This window comes from Ornithorhynchus anatinus, chromosome 17 (genome assembly GCF_004115215.2).
Source record: "Ornithorhynchus anatinus isolate Pmale09 chromosome 17, mOrnAna1.pri.v4, whole genome shotgun sequence".
NCBI lineage: Eukaryota > Metazoa > Chordata > Mammalia > Monotremata > Ornithorhynchidae > Ornithorhynchus > Ornithorhynchus anatinus.
The window spans coordinates 28,136,970-28,161,268 of NC_041744.1; the positions used below are offsets into that span (position 1 = coordinate 28,136,970).

Here is a 24,299-nt window from a genome sequence, read left to right on the forward strand (position 1 = left end):
GTGAAAGTGATTATTTTAGTTCAGAGACTTGCATTTGTGCCATCTTTTGGCAGTTGATTAGTGTGTTGTCCATGAAAGTACAAAGTATTATGTTCAGGAACTTTTCTTCTAAGGTCAAAGTACACCAAAATGTCATCTCTCCAGGCCTTCCTGAAAGCATAGGAAGCCGCAACTGCAGAACAATTGAGGGAGTGTTTGGATTGTCTCTAGATATTTGAAAGGAGCCACTTCAAAGATATGTGTCTTTAAAGAGAGATTTATTTCCTGATCTAATTCTGACCCAAAATCTAAGCCTCAAAGTTCAGCTGGCAATGAAAGTAGCTTTTTCAAGAGTAGTTGGAGGAAACACCAACTTCTGCACCCTCTCTGGTGGTTTGTTTATTAGGGAAATGATGCATTTAGTGCCCCCTACAAAGAAATAAGTTGTGCCATGGGATATTAACTTGGGCTTGACTGAATTAATGAATGCAGTTTGATTCTTTTTTTCAATTTCAAGTGCCTTAAATAGAAGGTTATTTTCTCAGAGTAGCAAATTCAATTTTTTAGAAGAAAGAAACTGAACCACTACCAAATGTTGAGGGTAAAATGAAGTCATATATTCAGCATTCCCTCTGAGGAGTAACTCTTTTGTAATCAGCCATGCTATCAACTTGGTTTTATCTGCCCTTATTCTAACTCTGGTGGGATTAATCTATATAAATTGTATCTCAGCCCTCTCTAATTTTAGCCTGTAATAGGCTAAGTAAAGAAGCAGGATGGTATAGTGGATAGACCATGGGCCTGAGGAGTCAGAAGGTCTAATCCTGGTCTGCCACTTATTTGCTCTGTGACCTGTCACTTATTTGCTCTGTGACCTTGGGCAAGTCACTTAACTTGTCTTTGCCTCAGTTACCTCTTATGGAAAATGAGCATTGAGACTGTGAGCCTCATGTGGGACAGGGACTGTGTCTAACCTAATTTGCTTGTATCCACCCCAGTATCTAGGACAGTGCCTGGCACATAGTAAGCACTTAATGCCATAATTATTATTATTTAGACTTTCAAAAAGGATGAAGCTCTTCCGCTTCATTTCAGTAACTTATCAAATCAATAGGCAAGAAAGTTAATTATAGAATGAAATGGGGTCACCCATTGCGCAGGGACAAGTTCAAATATTGGTGCGGTGAGAGTGAGAGATCAGAGTCAAGAAGGCTGAGCCAGCAAAACTTTCTCCATGTGGGGAATCAAACTTCCTTCTCAGGAACACTGCATTTATTTTTACCTATTCGCACATGGTGAATTGAACTCCCTCACAGGAGGAATCAGTCATTTTAGTTTGGCACCCTATGCCTAATGATGACTGTGTCCACTCAAACTGAGAGCTCCCCTCTCAGGAAGAATACACTTATTAAGTTATTCACACATGGTGAAGCACCTAGCCCCTGCCCCATGAACACTTTCCTCTTGGGAGAAATACATTTATTAAGTTACTCAAGCATGGTCAAGCTCCTTGCCCATGAATGTTTCAAATCCCATGAATTGAAAGCATTCCTCTGGGGAGGAATACACTTATTTTAATTTGGGACCCTGTGCCCTATGACACCCTGCCTCCACTCAAACTGAAGGCTTCCCTCTCTGGAGGAATATACTTATTTAGTTATTCACATGTGGCAAAACGCCTAGGTACTTCCCCATGAACCCTTCTCTCTTGGGAGGACTATATTTATGTGGTTACCTCCACATGTCAAAATGCCTAGCTCCCAGCCCCACAAACATGCAGTGCACTTGTCCCACAGTCCTTCACTTAGTGCACTGGTTCCAGAGACAGAATGGGCATCCCTTGCTTTGGGCAGGGTTGACACGCAGCTCCGGGTCTCACTCCACTGCTGAGAATGTCAGAGGTAGGAGGTATTTGTTACCTGTCCTTCTAGGCCATTCAGGCTTCTGGATTCCTCTTGTCCAACCTCCACCCCCTTCCCTTGTCCCCCTAACCCACACTCCTCCATATCTTTTTGGTTGATTTGGGCAGGGGGAGGGACACTTTTTTCCATGTTCCTGACCTGTATTGTCCAGGGCCTTCAGTCACAGGGGTAGTGCCCTGCAAGCACTTTTTAGTTCTGCTTTCCTTGCTCGGTCAGTCACAAGGTAATGTTTTGACCTTGAGATAGTGAGTGCCCCAGGTCACCTTCACTCAACTAGGTTATACGCATTCAATTTCCAACCATTTTCTTCAGTTGTAATGATAAAGATCAGATTCAAGATAATTGACAAGGAGCACTGACAGAGAAGCCATAGTTTCACATTAGTTTGACTTCTGGGGATTGGAAAAGTAGAGGGTAAGTTTACCTCTAGACTGTAAGCTCATTTTGGTCAGGGAATGTGTCTATTGTTATATTGTACTCTCCCAAGCACCTAGTGCTCTGCATGCAGTAAGCTCTCAATAAATATGATTGAATGAATGAATTTATGAATGGAATGTCTTTCATAATGGGTTCTGTGTCATTTTCTTTGCAAATAATAATCAATAATAATTATGGTATTGCTAATTCCTTACTGTGTGCCAGGCACTGAACTAAGCACTGGAGTGGTTACAAGCAAATCAGATTGGACACAGTCCCTGTCTCATGTGGGGCTCAAAGTCTCAATTCCAATCTTACTGATGGGTAACTGAGGCACGGAGAAGTGAAGTGACTTGCCCAAGGCCACAGAGCAGACAAGTGGCAGAGCTGGGATTAGAACCCATATCCTCTGGATGAATTGGATGGGTTTAAAAAAAAATAGTGGTTTCTAGTACCAGGGAAATAGACAAATTTAAAACTAAGAAAGTGGGCAGAGTTTCATGTTTTCATGTAGTCTGCATAGTAGAAAGGAGAAATAAAACTAGCTGGTGGACTTTTCTGAGGTAGTATTTTATAGGTTTGTATATTCTAGGAGAAATTCCCATATGAGTGAGAAAGAAGACTTAGATTGTGATACTTTAGAGGCCAAAACTGCTGCCCTGATAATGCTCAGTTCATTTCCATAAAGAGGTAGGGTTGAAATCTTGCCTCTTCTTGGCCAAGCAAATGGAGGGGGTTTTAATCCTTCTGTTCCCTTTCAGTGCTTTGCTTTAATTCATAGAGAACAACAATACTCAGACTAAAGCACATCCTTTTTGACTTTCTCTTCAAGAAAGTCTCCTGTCCAGATCAAAGGAATTTATTAGGCTTTTAGTTCTCCTCTTTTTATAACTCAAAATGGATGAATTTTAAGGGACAAAAGACATTTTTTAAAGGATTTTTTTAGTCTTTATTTGATATCTCTTGTCCTCCTCCAGTTCTTAGATATACCATATACTGAATGCAGGACTCAGACCACTGTACTTTGATCATTCCACTATCTTGTTTGATTAGTGTTTTCAAACTATGGAGTCTATCAGCAGGGGACAGGTTGATCCCTGTGGCTTGTAATGGGCAAAGTAAGAGGGAGAAAAATAGGTTTTTAAAGATCATTTAACATCAATCACTTTTCTCCATCTTCAAGGTTTAAAAATAACATCATGGAGCGATAGACTTTGGCACTGAATAAGATCACATATCTCTAGAGACAGCTGACCAGCATGTATGACACATTTTTTCTACTCTTGCTTCTCTGAAAAACTGTGATTTTAAGTTCTTAGATTGTTATGAGCTGTAATCTAACTTCCAAAAATATATATAGCATGTAGCACAACTTTACATTTCATCCACTGAACCAATATGGATTTCAGAATGAAGTATGTGGTTGTTAAATGGGATTTTAAGAATTCAGTATGGTTTTGAGAGGTATTGAGTGCTGGAATTTTAGCTATTGCCGTGAATGTGGTTATATATTGTATGCTTTTGGAATCTTAATTAGTATTTTAATGGAGTAGCAATAGCTTTGCCTCTTTGTTAGTGACAATATTGGCTAATAGATGCCTCTTTGACTCACTGAACACTATTGGTATCCTGGATTGGCCAATGTCTCACCAACATCTTGATGTTAATGCTGTTTCCCAGGGAATCAGGTTAGGCTTCCTTGTACCAATGTTAGAAGAAGCTCAATAACCATTGATTTTATTTCTTTGAAGATACCCAATATACTTGATTCTGATAGGTTTGAGTAAATCAAAGTTTTATTAATCCTTTAACATTTGACAATGGGAACCTGAAGGACAAAACTCTGTGAGATAAAATTAAACATAAACTAAGGTTGTGGAGTTTCAGTTGTTCTACTCTTGAAAGTGGGAAGGTAAATTATTAGGATAGAGTGACGCAATCATATTATTCATCACTGTGTACTTCCAAGCATGTGGTAATAGGCACATGTTTAGAATTTTTAACACGAAATCTGGATTATATTTTGTCATTTCTTCAATAATTTTGAGGCATTACTTTAACAAAAATGCTTGGCATATTTTATCCATGAGATGACATAAAGATTATTCTCAATTTAGCCCAGATTATAATTTATGTTTTTATTCTCATTTCCTCCAGTCATTTTAACCTGTCTTTGGAGGGGTGAGAAGCTCTCCTATGATCCCTAGAGATTAGGCAAGAATAATTTCTACGTGAACATTGTTTAGGGACATAATAGGTATAATCAGCCAGCACCATGTGTCAAGTAGTCATCGTGGGCAAAACACAAAAAGGAAAAGCTTAGATTGTGAGACAGTTTGGGACAAGGATTGCCTCTAATTGGATTATGTGTATTTCCCCTAGGGTTTAGCACAGTGCTAGGCATATAGTAAGCGCTTCCTATAAAAAATGTAAAAAAATAGCACTTAATATTATTACAAACTATCTTTAAACATTCAAATTATCAATCATGTTGTTCTGTCATAGTCAATCTGATCTCATATTTCAAATGGTGCAAATCTGACCACACTTTTAGGAGTACTCATTCATTGAATCATATTTATTGTGTGCATTTTTCCAAACTATGCCTTTGATTTACATAAGTGAATTTCATTAATAATACAATACAATTAATAGCAAAGACAAGATGCTTAGTGATTGAATCATTTTTATTTCTATAAACTCTTAAAGATTATGAGACATGGATCTTCTAGATTCAGCCTTTTTAGTGAGTGCTGATACTTTTTGCTTGTAGCCACAGCATTCCCTATTACAAGAGATAGGGATGATTTAATTTGCTTTATTAGCAATGTGAAGAAATAACAATAATGGTGGTGTTTGTGAAGGACTTTCTGTGTGTAAGGCTCAACTAATTGCTGGGGTAGATTCAAGATAATCAGGTTGGACTGAATTACTTCTCACTGGACTCACTGTCTAAGAAGGAGACATATTTTGAAGCCCCATTTTACAGATGAGGAAACTGAGGCACAGTGAAGTTAAGTGACTTGTCCAAACTCACACAAAGAGGTACTTAGTAGTAAAAGGTTATATGGTTCTCTAGTATCAAGTTCAGAATATCTACAGAATATTTAAAAGTTTGTTGCAGAGTAAACAAACAGGTAAAAGCCAGAATTTTCTTTGAGATTTTTTTTAATTTTGGTCAAATTTTCAGAACATAATATATAATTTAACTTTAAAATTAAATAAAAATATTCCACCTGAGAAAGTGACAGGGATTCTGTGGATTTGGCTATTGATCATAAATAATGGCCTCAATATAATTTTTTTGTCAAATAGAAAATAATATTGATTTATGGGTTATCTCTTTCTCACTTAAGGCATCACTTTAATGCTGTTTCCTTTTGAAAGATAATTTGCAGATATTATTAATTATGCTACTTCACTCCATATACAGAGTGAAGTATAAATGTTTTAAATGTTGAAAAATATGTGTACTGTGTAATTTTTAGAGTAACTGTGCTTTGTTGAGGAACAAGTCACCCAAAATATTTAATAAATATTTTTGGTTAATGAGGTAGCACATTACATAACATTAGGTTGTGACCAAAAGTTTCAAGAATGGCAATAGTTTTCTGGTTTCCAAACTAATGTGAAGCCTAAAAGCTTGATGTTTTTTCTGATGAAGTTACTGTGATGAGAGGGAATATTTTATTTGAACTGAAAAGAACTCTCACATCAGGCATGTAAAAATAAGTGGCTATAAATTAAATTATTGGCTTCTTTAATGAACTAGGTCATTTAGAACTAATCTGTTTGAGTATAAATGCATCTGACATGTGGTTTATATACTTTTGACTTATAGCAACACCTCTGATTATTCTCATTACTGAAACATACAATTTTTTTTTTCCACACAGAGAAATAAATGTGGTTCCCATAATTGACTGTACTCAATTTTCCTCAGTAGTTAAATTCAATTTTCCTTTTATTGTTTTAAAAGCAAAATTACTTTCATCTAATAAAATGTGAGGTGAGATGTCAACATCTATTTCATTCATTTAAAAGCTTGTATTAAATGATTGTTTATTGGGGGTTTTCCTCAAATAGACATCATTTGCCAATATTTTATCATGACATTTTTAGTACTCAGGCTAAAGAAAGTATTTTCAATATTGATAAAGAAATCTAAGACTTCACAATTAGTTCATGTTTTTTGCTCGGTTGGTTTCTGCAGCCATCATTTGGTGGGAAAGGCACATTCTTTGCCTAAAGCCAAAACAATTGTCTCTGACATCATAAAGGAACTAACCTAGCATATGGGAAAATTCCTTGATGTACTTTACTTATAAACGCTATCATAAACCAATAAAAGAGGAAGAGAAAGGTTACAAGTATTTTTTGAAAATGAAGTTAGAAGATAGGAGTATGAAAAATGTACTTAGATGGCATAGATTTTTTTTTCTTTTCCAGGCTTTATTTTTAGAGAATTGTGTAGCAGTAAATAATCTATAACGTATACCAAAACTGCAACTAGTTGAACTATAGCTTATCATACAGTCAAATCAGTGGCATTTATTGAGTGCCTCCAAGGCACAGAGCAGGCATTTGAGGGACTATCCTTGAAGGATTCTACAATCTAATGAGAGGGACAAATTATTTATAAAGAGTGGGTGTTGGAAAGAACAGTACTACAAATAGTATGAAGAGGATTATGGAAAGTTGAATCACTAAATGAATGTGAGAAAATAAATGATGTATGTCAATAGTAAGGGAGGCTGTTGGGTTGACTTTACCAGTTAGGACCATTAATTAGGAATGGTCTCTGGAGAAAGTGGTGCACTGCACACAGTAAGCACTCAATAAATACGAATGAATGAATGAAAGGAGATTTTTAGGATGGCTTTAAAGGTGAGGAGAGCTACAGCTTGGTGGATAGGCCTAGGGAAAGGAGCTCTTCATTAAAGGCATGAGCAAGGACAACAGGAGCAATAGATTTGAATACGAAGCATATTTAAAAAAAAAGATGGTGCAAAGAGCATTACCTTGGGAGTAACAGGCAAAGAAGCAGAATGACTGGACTGTCTGTCTGTCAGACCTTCTAGACTGTAAGCACCTTGTGGGCAGGTAACATATCTATTGCCTCTGTTGTATCCTCCCAAGTGCTTAGTATAGTGCTCTGTACCCAGTAACCACTCAATAAATGCCAATGATTGATAGATTGATAAATAGGAGAATTGTAGCAGGAACATCTCAGCAATTTGGTTGGAAGCAGTATGGCTTAATGGAAAGAACACAGGCTTGGGAATCAGAGGTCATGGGTTCTAATTTTCGCTCCACCACTTGTCAGCTATGTGACTTTGGGCAAGTCACTTAACTTCTCTGTGCTTCAGTTACCTCATCTGTAAAATGGGGATTAAGACTGTGAGCTCCACGTGGAACAACATGATTACCTTGTATCTAGCCCAGTGCTTAGAACAGTGCTTGGCACATAGTAAGCACTAAAAAAATGCCATCTATTATTATTATTAAGAAAATGTAATTTGCTTGTCTTGTCTTATGCTGTCAAGTCATCTCCAACCCATAACAACACCATGAACACATCTCTCCCAGAACAATCTGCAATTGTTCTGGTAGTGTTTCCATAGAGTTTTCTCAGTAAAAATACAGAAGTGGTTTTCCATTGCCTCCTTCAATGCACTAACTTGAGTCTCCGCCCTCGAATCTCTCCCGTGCCGCTGCTGCCCAGCACAAGTGAGTTTTGACTTGTAAGAGACTGCCTTCCACTCTCTAGCCACTGCCCAAGCTAGGAATGGAATGGATATGCCTCTGCTTGACTCTCCCTCCTCGAAGTCGAAACTGATAGAGTACTGGAGACTCTCCAGGTGTGACACTGAGAGGGGCATAGACATGCTTGTAAAACTTGTAATGAAACATTTACTCTATGTAGTAGGTGTACAGGAACTCTGTAGACAAGCAGCAGACAAGTGGCAGAGAGGAATTAGAACCCAGGTCCTTCTTACTTCTATGCCACATTACCTGGATAGATGTGAGTCTTCTGACAAGCTTAACTTTTTCCCCCAGTAATATTTTGGGAGCTCTAATCCATGAATTTATCCAAAGTCTTCTTGAATATATTCACATTTTCTTCCAGGACAACTTCTTGAGGGAATGAATTCCACATGTTTATCATCAGCTGTGTAAAAAAGTTTTATTTTGGTTTATTCACTACTTTTTATTAAGAGAACACTATCAAAATCATGCCAACATCCATTCCCCAAATACTGATTTTTAAATGCTACCAGTTCACTTTTAAAACTTTTGAAAATTTAGCAAATACTTCTGTTAGAAGTGTTTTATGTTGTGGTGAATTGACAGTGGCTCCAGACATTACAAACTGTCAATGTGGCAGCACAGCAAATGACTTTTTTTTATATGTACACAATGCGTGGAACTCTGAGCTCTTTAAAAATGTTCATCAACCAGGTTTATTAATGGAGGAAGCAAAGAAAAATTAATGGTACCAACAGATGCTGTTTCCACATTCTGAGCCCAGGTGCAGAAGTTTAGGTTAATGCAAAGAGAGAGAAAAAAAAGAAAAGCAAAGCCAGCTCCAAATGCTTCTATTTCTCTAATTGTACAAATCTTAATAAATACACAGACATCCAAGAACCCATAAACAAACTTAAATAGTTACATAGACCAAGTTCTGTAGACGTACTAGTTTTCTAGAGCCTGAACACGTACACAGTCACCACAAAGGATAGGACACCCAACCTAACAAGCAGGAAGAGGAAAAGACTTAAAGCCCTTCTGTTCCTGAATTTAAAAGTTATATCCATATTTCTGATTGGGTGTCATTTCCCAGGGATTTTGAGGATCTCTGGGAAATTTAGTTCCCAGGCAGAAAATGCTTACTACTCCCTCTTTGACTGTATTTCCTCTTCCAATAGGCATTTTCCTCAATCACATTATTGTTATCAATATTGGATTTGTTAAATGATTACTATGTGTCAAGCACTATTCTCAGTAATAGTAGATAGAAGTTAGTCAGCATAGGAAGCACTGTGGCCTGGTGGAAAGAGAACTGGTCTCGTAGTCATGGGACCTAGGTTCTAATCCCTACTCCATCACTTGCCTGCCATGTGATTTTGGGTAAGTAACTTAAATTCTGTGTGCCCCTGTTATCTCATATTTCAAGTAGGGATTCAATCTTCCTCCCTCTGACTTAAACTGTCAACCCCTTGTGGGTAGGGATTGTGTCCAATCTGATTTCTTATATCTACTCCAGTGCTTAGTAGGGTGCTTGACACATAATAAATGCTTATCAAGTACCAATAAGAAAAAAAAAATAGGTCAGACACTGTCCCTGTCCCACATGGAACTCACAATCTAAGTAAGTGGGGGAACAAGCATTGAGCCCCCATTTTACAAATGAGGAATCTGAGGGACAGAGAAGTGATTTGCCCCAAGTCACATGGCAGGAAAATTGTCAAAGCTGGAATAAAATCCAGGTTCTCTGACTCCCAGACCCATGCTTTTTCCATTAGGCCACCACTCCTCTGCCAAAGTAGCCAGAGAGTATCAGTCAGGTACTAAGCTTTTCAGTCACACACACATAAGATAACATCTGACCATCAGAGCCTCCTCTGGTAACTAAATGCTCCCCCACCCCACACTGCAGTTCTGACCTATTGCTTGCAACAGTGTTCAGGAAGTCTGGGCTTGTTGTGGAGCCCATTCAAATGAGTTCCCAAACTCTGGGTCAGCTATAGTAAGTTGGGGAGTGAAAAAATTCCCAGGTCTTCAAGGAGAAAGGAGTGGACAGAAGCTCACCTTCTCACCCATCCTCTTCTCCTCTTCCCTTGCCCCCTAGACCCTTGACTCTGAGATTGTTCAACTGGGTAGTGACACCCCTGCTGTCGCCCAAGAAGTACCTGCCCTGAAACTGAGATGCTAATAGATCCAACAGCTGATCATCCTATCAGTTAGGAAGGGCTAATTGAAGGGAAATTAGTGATGGTTATTGGAAGCTACACTCGGAGTATACTCACTAGACTGCTAGGTTGGGAGAGGTAGTGGGATTTTTGTTAGCCTTATTGGCCCAAGGGAGAGCACAACAATTGGATGCCATTTACAGTCTGACAAAAAGAGGTGATATACTGCCTTTTGACAAGCTCTAACTAAGTCTCTTCCCCGTCTTTTTCTCTGCCAAATCACAGCCCTTCCCTCTCCTGAATGCAACTAAAAGTCCATTTCCTGTGTTAAGCCTTCCCTGATGATCTATCCCCTGTCCTGGTCCAATTTTCCTTAGAAATAGCCCTACTACTTTAGTAGAACTGATGGGCATTCTAAACCTTCCTAGTGAACTGAGAACCATAGACTTCTGCCCATGGAATTTTGCAAAAAAGAGTATTCAAAAAGCAAGCCAGCAGGCTAAAATTGGTTTTAATGTGGCATATCAAATTTCTTCAGGCATTTTGAAGCTAGTGATTCCCATCAATAATAACAGTGAAAAGACTTAATTGATTAAATATGTCTCACTTCTCATTTTAGGCTAATTTAAGATATTGCACTGTTCAAAGTCATTCTGTGTTTGTGACTTTTGAAGTTAATCTAAATAAAATTATAAGTATATCTGAAAAATGCTTTCTATATAATTTCCCACTGGGATTCTTAAATTATTTAGGTAGTAAAGTAAACTGTCACTTTATTGATGAGAAAAAGTCAGAAAATCCAGAACTCATTGAAATATTCAGAACACAGTAAATCCCAAAGTAAATTGATACAACTACTTGGAAAATCTTTTAAAATATCATTAAAATCTCCTTGAACTCTGAAATTCACTTTGAAAAAATTTCCATTGCTGCTAACTTATGAGAACCATTCTCCTAAAATTTCTAATTAGAATAATTTAAAATTCATTCCCACCCTTTGAAAAGGGTCTGTAGGATTGAGCTCTCAATTTTTCTTTTATAAGCCGTGAAGTTAAAGTCTAAATCTAGTCAGTCAAATGATAAAGTATATTTACATTTAAGAAATGAAGATTAATGTTCCTTTTTATTTATAAGAAATGGTAAAAGAGAATTTTCTTTGTACTTGTGTGGCTTAGGTAAATATTATTTTCCCCTGTTGAAGCCTTAGAATAAATTGAAAGGCAATTTCTTATATCTTATAAAGGTCCATTCATTCATTCATTCAATAGTATTTATTGAGCGCTTACTATGTGCAGAGCACTGTACTAAGCACTTGGAGTGTACAAATCGGTAACAGAGACGGTCCCTGCCTTTTGACAGGCTTACAGTCTAATCAGAGGAGACAGACAAAAACAATAGCAGTAAATAGAATCAACTTGTTACTGCAATAAAAATGTTATGTATACCATTTATGAGCAGATACACAGTGAGGTTTTTTCATCTATTGCTGATGTAATGTCCACGAAGTTGAGTAGGCCCCTTGTAAGTGGCACTGCCTCCTTGAGACCACTGAGCCAGGACTTAGGTCACTAGCTGGTAAACTGAAAGTTAATTAGAGTTAGCACCGCAAGCAGCGTCAGTGAACAATTCTGCTTATTCTACTGCCCCCACCCTCCAATCAAGCAGAATTGGGTTTCCAAATTGTAGGATTTAGCAAAGCTTCAGGAGTGCCATTTTGGGGTTACTTAAATTAGACACCTTACCTGAAGCTCTGCAACCAGGACTAAGACAGATCGCAGTAAGTTCTGGGAGGAGTATTGCTAGCAGAGGCATCCATCAGCACTGTGCTTACTTCTACAGGGGTCATTGGAGTCAGAGGAGGTAGGGACAGGTAACAGTACTGCGGGGGCGGGGGGGGCGGTTCCCAGAGATGCAACGTGACTTCCGTTGATAAGTTATTTTCAGGAATTTTCTCCTGAATGGGTTGTAACAAAACTCAAAAGAGTGGAAAGAGCATGAGTCTGGAAGCCAGAGGACCTGGTTCTAATGCCAGCTCTGCACCTACTTGCTCTATGGCCTTGAACCAATCCCTAAACTTCTCTGTGCTCCAGTTGTTTCCTCATCTATGAAATGGGGATTCACCACCTGTTCTTCCCCCTATTTCGACTCTGTGCCCCATATGGGACGGGGCTGCGTCTAACCTCAGTATCTTGGGTCTACCTGAGTTTTTGGCACAGTAGTAAGTACATTATTGTTATTATTATTACATATTACACAGTAATATGACAACTGAAAAATACCAAAGGCTTTTTGCTATATTTAATATCTAAGAGGAAATCAGAACAGTAACAACAAAACCTTAGAACTCAGTCAGCTCTCCGGCATAAAGGCATTAGTCACAGAAACAGAAGCTTTCCTGGGCAGGTTAATTGTGAAGAGTGAATCTACCAAGATCCCAAAATGGCTATCTAATGGTGAGCTGCCCTGGGCACACGTAAGTAAGTAGAGTGGACAAACATTCAATAGAGTTGGTAAAACACTTGATTGATACAGACTAGTGATGGACAATAATAGCAGACAAACCATTTGTCATTTGGCAATCAAGAGTGGTAATTCCATTCAAGCAGAAGCTTTAGGGAAGTTGTGATTTCCAGAAGGGTATTTGAAAATGGTTTTTAGTGCTAGCTATGATAAAAACAAACATAGCAGCTGACAGAGAACAATCTTGATGAGTACACAATGTGAAATGGTTTCAGTGTCACCTTAATTCATGGTAATTTCTTAATAGTAGTAGCATTATCTTTGAACTCAAAGTATAAATGTGTACATGTGCATGCATTTTGTATATGGTTAACTATATAGTAATGTGGGTAGCTAAAGTTATTCACTGATCTCTTTTTCTACAAACAAATTATTAATGTTATTCTGGATAATGCTACTATTCAGACAAATAACATCTATTTAACACTCACAGCAATCAGTGTACTAAGTTCTTGGGAAAGTACAGTACAACAGGCTACTGGGATCCCTGTTCACAAGAAGCTTTCAGTCTCTAGGACTGCACTGCATTTTTGGGGTGCTATATTTTAATGCAAATGGCAAAATTTTTGCATCAGTAAAAACTTATAATCTAATGTAGAATCAAAAGGCACAGCAATTATTGCATTTTGAAACATGGAAGAATCTGAGTAGTGAATTTTGCTAGTTTTAATTTTTTTGTAGTTATTTCCTTCAGCTGCTCTGAATATCCTGAGTCAGGATAGCATCACATACTGAGAATCAGTGTGGCCTAGTGGAAAGAGCATAGCCCTGGGAGTCAGAGGTCCTGAGTTTTAATACTGGCTGTGCCACTTGTTTGCTGTGTGATCTTGGTCAAGTCACTTAACTCATCTCTGCCTCAACTGTAAAATGGGGATTCAATATCTGTTCTGCCTCCTACTTAGACTGTGAGCCCAATGTGGGACAGAGATTGTGTCCAACCTCATCAACCTGAATCTACCCCAGTGCTTATAACAGTACTTGGCAAATAGTAAGCCTTTAACAAATACCATTTAAGACTAAAAACTGGGTCTTTAGGTACATGAAACCATTAGTATTGAGGCAAGGCTCGCTACATTATATATCTGAGTGAGGAATTCAAGGAGATGGAAGCATAATACCTAAGCAGGTGCTCTATGGAGAACTGACATGAGGTCATCATAGAAAGTGATGAATGTTTTAAAAATATGATGAAGTAAAATCTCAAATGAAAGAGCATAGTGGTGAACAGCTAGGAGCAAGGAATAGAAGATATGTAATCCTGAAATACAGGTATCAGAAGTGAGTTAACTCTCTCAGAGAAGAGACATCAGGAAGATTCTGACTCAGAGGGGTAATCCAAAAGGTGCTAGGCACTGTAACAAAGAGTGCAGCAAGAGGTAATCTTTACATACATTCATTGTGGGAGGGATTGTCATTCACACATTATCCTTATCAACAATAACAGTTATCTTCTCTCCCAAAGACAAATTATATTATGTATTATGTTCTGTTCAATTCACATGGGTGGGAGCCCAGTTTGTGCTGGTAAAAAGAGAGTAAAGCAGAGGATAAGAATAGAGTCAGAAGACTAGAAGGAGAGTTTAAGACCATTAAACAGGCACAGCAGGAAGCAGAATATCAAAGTTGTATCAGCAATGATCTGTCAGCAATGTGTTGAATAGCAGAAGGTGCCTTTGATCTTTCTATTTTAGCATCTTTAGTACTATACTGTCTCTCTCCAGAGACTTACTGTTCTAGAATTAAAGGGTTCATGAGATGGGTTCATGTTGAGAGAAATATATTAGGGTGTCTTTGCCCAGAGCAGAATAACCTCACTGGGCTGAATCAGTTCATATGAGTAGGGAAGAAAGAAAAATTAAATTCACAGTCTTATTCCAAGAATTAACATTGAAGTTCTTTTCTACATTGCTCATGTAAGGACAGAAACATTTTTAGTAGATGCCGTAATAAAGAAAGGAATGAATATATATCTCTTCTCAGAAGGCAATAGGTACCTGAATCCAAGAGCCAGAAAAATAGTGCTATGAAGAGAATAAGACTGGTAAATGGTCTTTTCCTGAGTTTTGAAACATGTGACGGCAGTACTCTTGCATTGATGTAGATTGTAGTTGTCAGAATGTCTTTGATTTTCATTGTCTTGGTTTGAAGAAATAATTTTAAACACTTGATGGGGACCTAAATCCAATGGGAATGGGACAGGGCTGGAACCAATGTCATCCATTGATTTGGAGAGATCTATAGCGAAGTCTGAGGAACACCATTGATTTAGCAAAAGAGAGCAAGTTCTAGTATTTTCTTTTGTTTGCATTATCAGCCCTGGGTTCACGATAAATCACTCTAGGTGGATTCCTAAGCCTCCTGACTCCTAGTTTTTCTTATTGTACTCATATTCCAGGCCAATTAGAAAAGTAATCCAAATTCAATTCTGAATTTAAAGTTCTCTTCCAGTGTTCCTTTCATGTTGGCTTGATTCACGAATTGGCATCACTCTTGAATGAGGCGCCTTCATCTGCCTTCTCTCTCCCCTCATGTCACTAAAAGAAATATGGTACAACATTACTCATCAGAAGGTCATACCAAGCTAGTGTAACTTAGGATGGACAGAGGGGATGAATTTGCATGTACCCAGAATCACCTTCGCACACTCAGAGAAAATCTGTATTTAAGAGGGTGAAGGAATAAAAATATATGAAAAATGCATGTTTCCTCATTGACATGCATACTGTTATCTGGATTTCATCAGCCAGTAAATGAAAAGAACCTGAGGTCTTGTTTGTGTTAACAGAGCTCTTTCAGATGCTGGACAGCTGGCTGGCAGTAAATAAATGCTCAGCATGTCATGAAAAATTCCACCAAGGCAGACAGGAATGATCTTTCTTTCTTTCAGACATAAAAATAGACAACCATTTTCAGGGTAGTGAGCTATTAATAAATAATTTGCATTAATGACAAAATCCATGGAAAGGCTGATGAAACATGGGAGCTGGCACTTCCATATATGGTGTTGTTGCAGGTGTGGAAGTTATTGTGCATTATGCATGCTGATTAAGCTAGGCATCAAAGTAATATAGAACTGCAAGAAGTAGAATAATGACCCTTATCACAAGCATGTTTAGGAGAGTATTTTCCTTTTAATTTTGCAGGCTAAGTGCTGCAGGTGAGGCTGAAGGAGCCTCCATATGAAGGACTGTAGTGCAATTTAATGAAGAGTAAGGTGATTTAGTGGCATGCATTATATGTGTAATCTTCCCTAGATAGAATTATTCCCCAGTCATTCTCTCATTTCACTCTATTCCATCCTAAATAAATAAAATGGAGTTCTGAGGCATTCTATTCCATATGCCTTATAGAGTGCTTTTCAAAATAGATGTTTGTTAAGCTAATGCTAATTCTCTTCTGTTGTTCTCTCTATAGAAGCCTCTTTCAAGAGGTCAGTGACTTTTCTACTTGTTTTATTGAGAACCTAACCATTTACACATCATTCATTTCAAGGTCCCATTTGCCAATTGCAAAGGTAATTTGGCTACAGTAGGACAACCATCTCTCCATTACCAAAACAGAGCAGATGTTTTTCATGTAGTACTTTGAAATGAAAAACATACAATGTCTGTAATATGTGCTTTGATATAAATAAGGGACAGGCATGTTCATCTGGAAATCTGGTGTTTTCAGACAAGAGTAAAGGAAAAGAAATCAAGTTGCAGTTCTAACTGCTGCATTCTCCATATGAATCAGATCAACACCCATAGGCAAACTAACAATAGATCTGTTACCCAAATCTCAGAAGAAATTAAATGATACAGGTAATAGTCATAGCCTCCCTTACCCATACTGACTTCGATTAACAAGAGCAAGTATTCAGTAACAAACTGTAAGTGACAAATGGGCAGGAACAGCTGGAGGGACGGAAGTGACTCCCTGATGAAACTGGAACATAAATCTATTACTTGCTCTGCTCTGACTGATAATGTCAGAAATAAGGAAAAGATTCATAAATAATCATCTCTGCCTACAATACCGCATGCCTCTCTAATCACAGGTGCTGAAATATGGACTGGAACATTTAGTCTATTAATAAGATGATTCCTTGCATTTACCACAATTTGATTGAATCCTTCAATGGAAACTAAGTCTCTCTTCTTCCCTTCAGGCTAGCTCCCAGAGAATTGAAAGAAAACAAGGTCAGAAGAGTGGTTTGTGAAGGGGTTCAACAATTCTCGGTCTAAGGGCTAGGGAGTAAGGCTTAAATGAAATATACTGTAAACATATTTAATGCATCAATCTCTCTGTAACAGTTTTATGTCAGCTAGCAAAAGTCATAGACTACCTAACTGTATGTGGAATTGGCCAAAGGGGAGAAATACCCTCTGACATTTTCAATATATTAATCTTTCTTTTGTGTCATGATTTTCTCTTATTTGTCCAGAGCGGATTGTGTTTTAAGATGAAATGAGCAAACCTGCTTTAAAATATCAGTAATGAATGACTCAAATGCTGTTAGGACAGCAACTTCATTAAACTTTGTTGGATTGCTTATATTTCTCAGAATTCTTTGCGAATTTGACTCTTTGCTTTTTGCAACTTTGGATCATAATTATGAAAGCCCATAATAGAAATGTACATCTCTGGCAATGGTAGATTTCAGGGACTGGGTGACATCCTCTGGTAAATTTACTTTCAAAGAAAGCAGTATATTGTGGTCCTCTTCCTTTTCCTCTTGGAATGATAAAATGAACACATAGGAGCTAGTTCATGAGAATACTTTGGAAATGTGTCCCTTTCTTTTTTCAGCATATTCTTTTCCATGTCTTTGGCAAAATATAAGAAACACTGTACTCTGTATTCTTCTCAGAAAGCTCTTATCTAAAAAAGAGACGGTTACTAGCCCTCAGATATGGTTCCAACATTGCCTCATTTCTATTGCATTCTTTACCCCTTAAAAAAGAAAAAAATTGAATTTGACAGTTCACTTATTGATATAAAGGTACAATTTGCCCCAGTCTGCTCAGTCAAACCAGACTAACCTAAATATGTTTTCTTTATTATTTGTTATCTGCCCTGCTTATTTGGGGATTTCCAGGCTAAGGTTAAAAACTGAAAGACTGCAGCATATCTGTGTGGGTCTTCTTCTGATCAGTCGAACCCTTAGTGGAAATGTAATAACTCCAAACATAAAATATTGATCTTCTACTTCTCATAAATTCTTTTAAAATTATAACTTTTTTATCTCTCACTTGCATGGGGAAAAAAAATGAAGCAAAAGGGAAAACCATGCCAATGATTTAGTTTATTTTGCTGAAGGTCATAGCTCTGCTGAAGGTCATAACATTGATATGGTTTATTTGAGAAACAAACTTGTGTGACGGTAATAACAAGTATGCCAGAAAGAGAATTACAAATACTAAGATAATAAGAAGGTTATGTATTTCTTCTCTTAGGTGTCAGTACTCTATAAGAAGAGACAACCCTATATTACTTAATTGTGAATGGTGAAAGTTATGCTTTTCTGCACTTTACATAGATGAGAATATAAACATACATAAATCTATTCACAGTTATGGATTGCAGGAAAGCTGTTGTGCAATACATGAGCTACCCAAGTACTTTTGTAAGAGGCCCCTAGGGCATATATTGTCACTTACACAAACCCACATTTTCTCGCTTTTCCACTTTCTTATTGTCTCCTTTTGACTTTACTTTCTAAAAACTTAATTATTTATACAAGATGTATTAAAAAAGGATTTGAAAGCGAACTAAAAATTTATGGATCATGACAGTGCAAATCAAAAGTGAAATACTATGGGGCTCGATTATCTCAATAATTTTTAAGAGAAACCAAGAATAATAGGCTATCACACGATTCTCTAATTAGAAATATTCCAAAAATTTGGAATGGGACACTAGAGGCTTACATCTCCAACTGTGTTCTCTGTATTTGCACATCTACTCAGAAGGAAGAAAAGTATTTTCAAATTACACAATGCAGCTAAAGTAAACTTGCTCCAGTTGAGATTATATCAGGTCCCTTTTTTTTTTAAGCCTAGTACAAGGCTATGAATAGGCTGTCAGTTTTACTACTGTACATAAATTTTCATCCCCCAATTTTCCAAACTGAGGAACCTTCATTTCACTCCTGACTGAGACAGCGGAGACAGCAGAGAATTAATACAAAAGAAAAGAAAAAGGCTCAGTGATTAGCTTAAGTAATATCCTTGAAAGTGGGAAGTGTTTTTAAAGATTACAAGCAATCAGTAGCGAGTTCAGGAAAACAGCTGAGGTGGCAGGTCTAGCATTCAGTGTAGTATCTACCCCAGCTCTTAGTACAGTGCTTTCCACATAGTAAGCACTTAACAATAACTAATTATTATTATTATTGTTATTCCCTCTTTCAGTCAAGTAAGGTGCTGGCATCATGGTTTGGGGGAAGATTAAAAAAGGGACTATTGGCAAAGCAACAAAACTTTCTATCTTCCCTGTTCCCCACTACTCTATAGGGGTGTTCATACTGTGACTAGGGTACCCTCTGCAGATATGTGTTCCTCCGGTAAGGTAAATGAATTGATTGTACTATTTTTGGAAATATGCCCAAGGTCATCCAAATCTGCACCATTTCTTTGGGGAAACTTCTGACACCCATATTTCATTTAGATCATTACTATTCCATTCCCAGCTCCCTATGGACCAAAGAACCATTTTGAGCTCCAAGAATAGCAGTGGCAGAAACTAAGGCTGAGGGAGGCTGGAAATCTGAAATAAAAATACCAAACCTAAAGGCATCTAGCACACCATCAGTACTGAATAAGGGTTAGACCCACTGGAAAATGGACTTTCCTGTATAAAACAAGGCAGCTGGTCATTATAGATCAAATGGGCAGGGAGCTTTGAGGAAGCAGAACTTTGAGAGGACATGATTTCTGGGTCAGAAGTCACTGTTGTAACTCCAATATGGTCATAAAAAGCCCATAGTGGTCTACAACTTGGTGTATGAGGAAAAAGCCTCTCACCCAAATTATGATGAAGCCCCAAAATTCCCAGGTAGAGAACTAGACCACAGAGAAAGTAAAGTTAATAGGAAGAGCATCAGTATCTTCATCATCAACAACAGCACTTGTAGAGCACACTTATAATGTATGTGTGGAGCACTATAATAAATGCTTGCAAGCGTACAACAGAGGCTTGCTCTGCCCTAAGAGTATTGATCTGCCTTGCCTCAGGTTGCTCACACACCTGCATTGGCACTGTTAGCCATTTTCCCTCATGTAAATTTTGAAATTAACTTGATTTTTCAAAGAAAAGTTAAAATGTAGACTTGTCCCAGACATATATCATCCCAGTGTCCTCTCCCATTATGTTTCTGTGTCTCTGTTTCTCTTCAGTCTCTTATTGGTAAAATGAGAATATCAGCCAAAACATGATTAAGCCTGACTGACTGACATCCCCCATTAGGCTTCAGAAACACATATTTATTTGGCTTTTGCCTCAAACTCCTTGATCTTTCTGGTTTTGCAAGCATAGGGATGAGTGAAATGTGTTAATAATTGCTGGGATCAAGTTGTTAGGTAAAGTTCTATGTTTGCTTATCTTTTCAAAAGAAACACTTCTGTCTTTGTAGTTGGTAGTTTAGTGACCTCCCATAAACAACTTAGTCATTAATCCAAATTTAGCTCTCAAGGGAAAATATCTGAATTTTAGATACCAAAATTTAAATGGATAATTTAAAGAATTATTATTCAGAGATGAATTTGTATGGATTCTGTATATTGATAGCTTTGAAATGGTGGTAAATGTCAGAAAAATAAATGAGCATAACATTTTGAAATATCATTCAGAGTCTGATCAATAGCCCGACCTCATCTTAACCACACCTGTAGGTTACAACCTCTGTGATCTCTATTCCCTACACAGGGGAATGAAAAATGTTATAGAGCGTCACAAAGTTGTGTATGGTCATTATAATATTACCCTGGACTGTAATACTTACCTTTATCAGTAATTGATGAACATGATATGGTTAAGGCTGAAATTGATGTAATATCTGTAACTGAATGCTACATGATTGTGCCATAATTGCTTACTGTGGATGTGTCAATTTTCTATTAATGAGCCTTTCATTTGTTTCTTTATTCACAAAATGATCTCCAGCAAGTATTCTAAGCTCTCTCTAAGTTGATTTAATTAATTCTGTCCACCAGTTAACTAGAATTTCAAGTAAATCTTGAATTTAAATCCAGAACAAAATCATCCAGATGAACTTCCTATGTCAATCTTAGGGAATACCCTTTTTCTAACTTTTCCTTTGAATATTGCTTTTACATTGAAATGGGGGAAAGGAAAGAGATAAGAGAGAGAAAAGAGGGAGGAAATTAAGAGAAGTTGAAAGGCTAGAGGGAGAAAAGGAAAAGGAAGGGGAAATAAAGGGAGAGAACATAAGTACAGAAATGACAAATTGAGGGAGCTGATAGAGCAATACAAAAAGGCATAGCTGCTACTTGAAAAATTGAAAACTTTCACTGGGAAGTTTTCCTCAAAGTGCAAATTCAGTGGAGTTTCTTAGGAATATAAATTGCCTTTTAACAGCTTTTGATGTGGATAAAGTGAACCATAGCTTAAACAAGCAATTTTGGATACTGGAGTGAAGAGGAAGGGGAAAGCGAGAAGATGGAGGAAGATAACGTAGTTCTTGTCTCACTGGTTGTAATGTCACTCAAGAGGTGAAGGAAACTAGGTACCTGCCTTCCTGGGCCTAACAGATCAGTAAGATGCTAGACAAAGGTAAGATCCCAGAAACATTAATTCATTCATTAGTATTTATTGAGTGCTTACTATGTGCAGAGCACTGTACTAAGCGCTTGGAATGAACAAGTCGGCAACAGATAGAGACAGTCCCTGCCGTTTGACGGGCTTACAGTCTAATCGGGGGAGACGAACAGACAAGAACAATGGCAATAAATAGAGTCAAGGGGAAGAACATCTTGTAAAAACAATGGCAACTAAATAGAATCAAGGCGATGTACATTTCATTAACAAAATAAATAGGGTAATAAATATATACAGTTGAGCGGACGAGTACAGTGCTGAGGGGATGGGAAGGGAGAGGGGGAGGAGCAGAGGAAAATGGGGGGAAAAGAGGGTTAAGCTGCGGAGAGGTGAAGGGGGGTGGTAGAGGGAGTAGAGGGAGAAGAGGAGCTCAGTCTGGGAAGGCCTCTTGGAGGAGGTGAGTTTTAAGTAGCGTTTTGAAGAGGGGAATAGAATCAGTTTGGTGGAGGTGAGGAGGGAGGGCGTTCCAGGACCGTGGGAGGACGTGGCCCAGGGGTCGACGGTGGGATCGGCGAGACCGAGGGACAGTGAGGAGGTGGGCGGCAGAGGAGCGGAGCATGCGGGGTGGGTGGTAAAAAGAGAGGAGGGAGGAGAGGTAGGAAGGGGCAAGGTGATGGAGAGCCTTGAAGCCTAGAGTGAGGAGTTTTTGTTTGGAGTGGAGGTTGATAGGCAACCACTGGAGTTGTTTAAGAAAGGGAGTGACATGCCCAGATCGTTTCTGCAGGAAGATGAGCCGGGCAGCGGAGTGAAGAATAGACTGGAGCGGGGTGAGAGAGGAGGAAGGGAGGTCAGAGAGAAGGCTGACACAGTAGTCTAGCCGGGATATAACCAGAGCCCGTAGCAGTAAGGTAGCCGTTTGGGTGGAGAGGAAAGGAAACATCAAGGATGATCCTTACCATGCTGATGTTTAACTAATGCCACCTCTACGCAGCTCACTCAGTAACAGCAGGGAATAAGTTAAACGTGGGAATATAGATCAACATAAAGACCAGGGGAGGGCGGTGCAGCTATGTGGGTGTGGTAGGGGTCGGGGCAGTAGTTGCCCAGGAAGTGTAGAAAAGGTTAGCATTGCCATGGATTTTGGGAAATCTAGTCTTTAAAGCAACAACAAACATCACTTAGATTAGCTTTTATTTTTAATGTAGAGAAGCAATACATTATCTTTTAATTGGAGTTTGAAATTATGAATTCTGAGTTCTGGGTGTTTCGTTGCTTCTAAAAATAATGAACCTGTCACTGTATGGGTTTTTTCCCCTATTAATATGTTTTCTCAACTCCGGTTAATTCCTTGGTAACTCTTCCCCATTTACACAATAGGAATAGTAAACATCCTATAGTTGTCACATGACTAAATTATAGCTATTAAAGTTATTAATAAAAATAATTTCAATGGAAATTGTGACAGCATTAGTCTTACTGACCCAGCATATCAAGAAATATTGCTCATAAAAACCCTCTGGGAAGAATATAATGAGCACATTTCTTCCCTTTGGGCAACAACATGCCCTCCTGAACCATGGAGTGAATGAAAGCCTTCCTCCACCTGGTTCCCAGAAGCTCCAATTTCATCCAAGTTCCTGTTCAGCAGAAGTTAGAGGCTTTGTGAATGGCTGTCTGAGTCCAAACTCCATGCTACATAACCTCATTGTCTCTCTTTATTACGGCATTGTACTTTCCCAAGTACTTAGTACAGTGCTCTGCACACAGTAAACACTCAATAAATACAATTGAATGAACGAATGAATGAATTCCAGACAGTCGTCAATAAGGCCTACCTGGATGGATATATACTAGGATTTCCCTATACAGCCCAGGGAAGCCAATCAGTGAAACCCAGAAATTAAAGGAGACTTTGTTAACTGACCCTACACCTGGCCAGAGCCCCCAAATGACTACTGGGGCCCTTAGATGGGCTCCTGCTTCTTAATATGTCTCAGCTGGAGTGGCTAGTAGAGATGCTGTTTTCCTTCCCCAGCTTAAAAAGCTATAAGAGAAAATTTTGGTTTCAAACTGTGGCTTTGCTACAGTCCCTCTTCCGTGACATACACTACCTTTGGTGTCTCTATCAGGATCTTCATGTTTCGTCTCTGAACATGGGTCCTAATTCTGCTTCTGATTCAACATCCTGGCGATACTGCTTTACGGCAGATGTCCACAGGTTGCTAGGTCCTTATCTTAACAAATGTAATGCAGGGGGATCCTGGTAGTTCCCTTGCTTTGGTGTTGAAATAATGGGTGAGCCTGATAGTTAGGCTCATAGCTATTAGCAGTATAGGTTTGGGGGGCCTCTGATGATCCAAGGGAAGATTAGCTTAGATATAGCTGGATATTGGATATTAGCTCCATATTGCTGGAGCAGTCTGGGGAGATATGGTGGCCCGATAGTTGCTGATTGGGGTGTCTGCCTAAATCAGTAAAATGTATCCTGATTAGTTATTCATGGATACATGCTGAATACACATCTGTGCCCCCTTCCTCTCCAACCAGGAGCACAAGCTCTTTTAAAAGTCCAGAAAGAGTCAGTGAACTTTTTGTGAATGCATTTTTGGTGCAATTATTTCTTCCTCAGAAGCAATCATTGACATTCTTAAATAGTAAAATGGGATAATCACTATTGGCATTGTTCAAATATTAATTTTGATGAAGTATTCTGGTACCATTTAAATTCAGTTTTAGTTAGAATATTGGCCTAATGGTTATTAATGCAACAAAACACACTTTGCACACACAC

The 24,299-nt window shown here is 38.3% G+C and overlaps 1 protein-coding gene and 1 non-coding gene across 6 annotated transcripts in view; one reads left to right on the forward strand and one right to left on the reverse strand.

Moving 5' to 3' along the window:
* Positions 1–24,299, forward strand: part of CADM2 (cell adhesion molecule 2) — a 779,394-nt gene that overhangs the window by 471,697 nt on the left and 283,398 nt on the right. The gene's annotated exons all lie outside the window — the stretch shown is intronic.
* LOC114818138 lies at positions 8,059–8,197 on the reverse strand. The gene has a single exon (XR_003765959.1). It is a non-coding gene; the product is annotated as a small nucleolar RNA SNORA7 (small nucleolar RNA).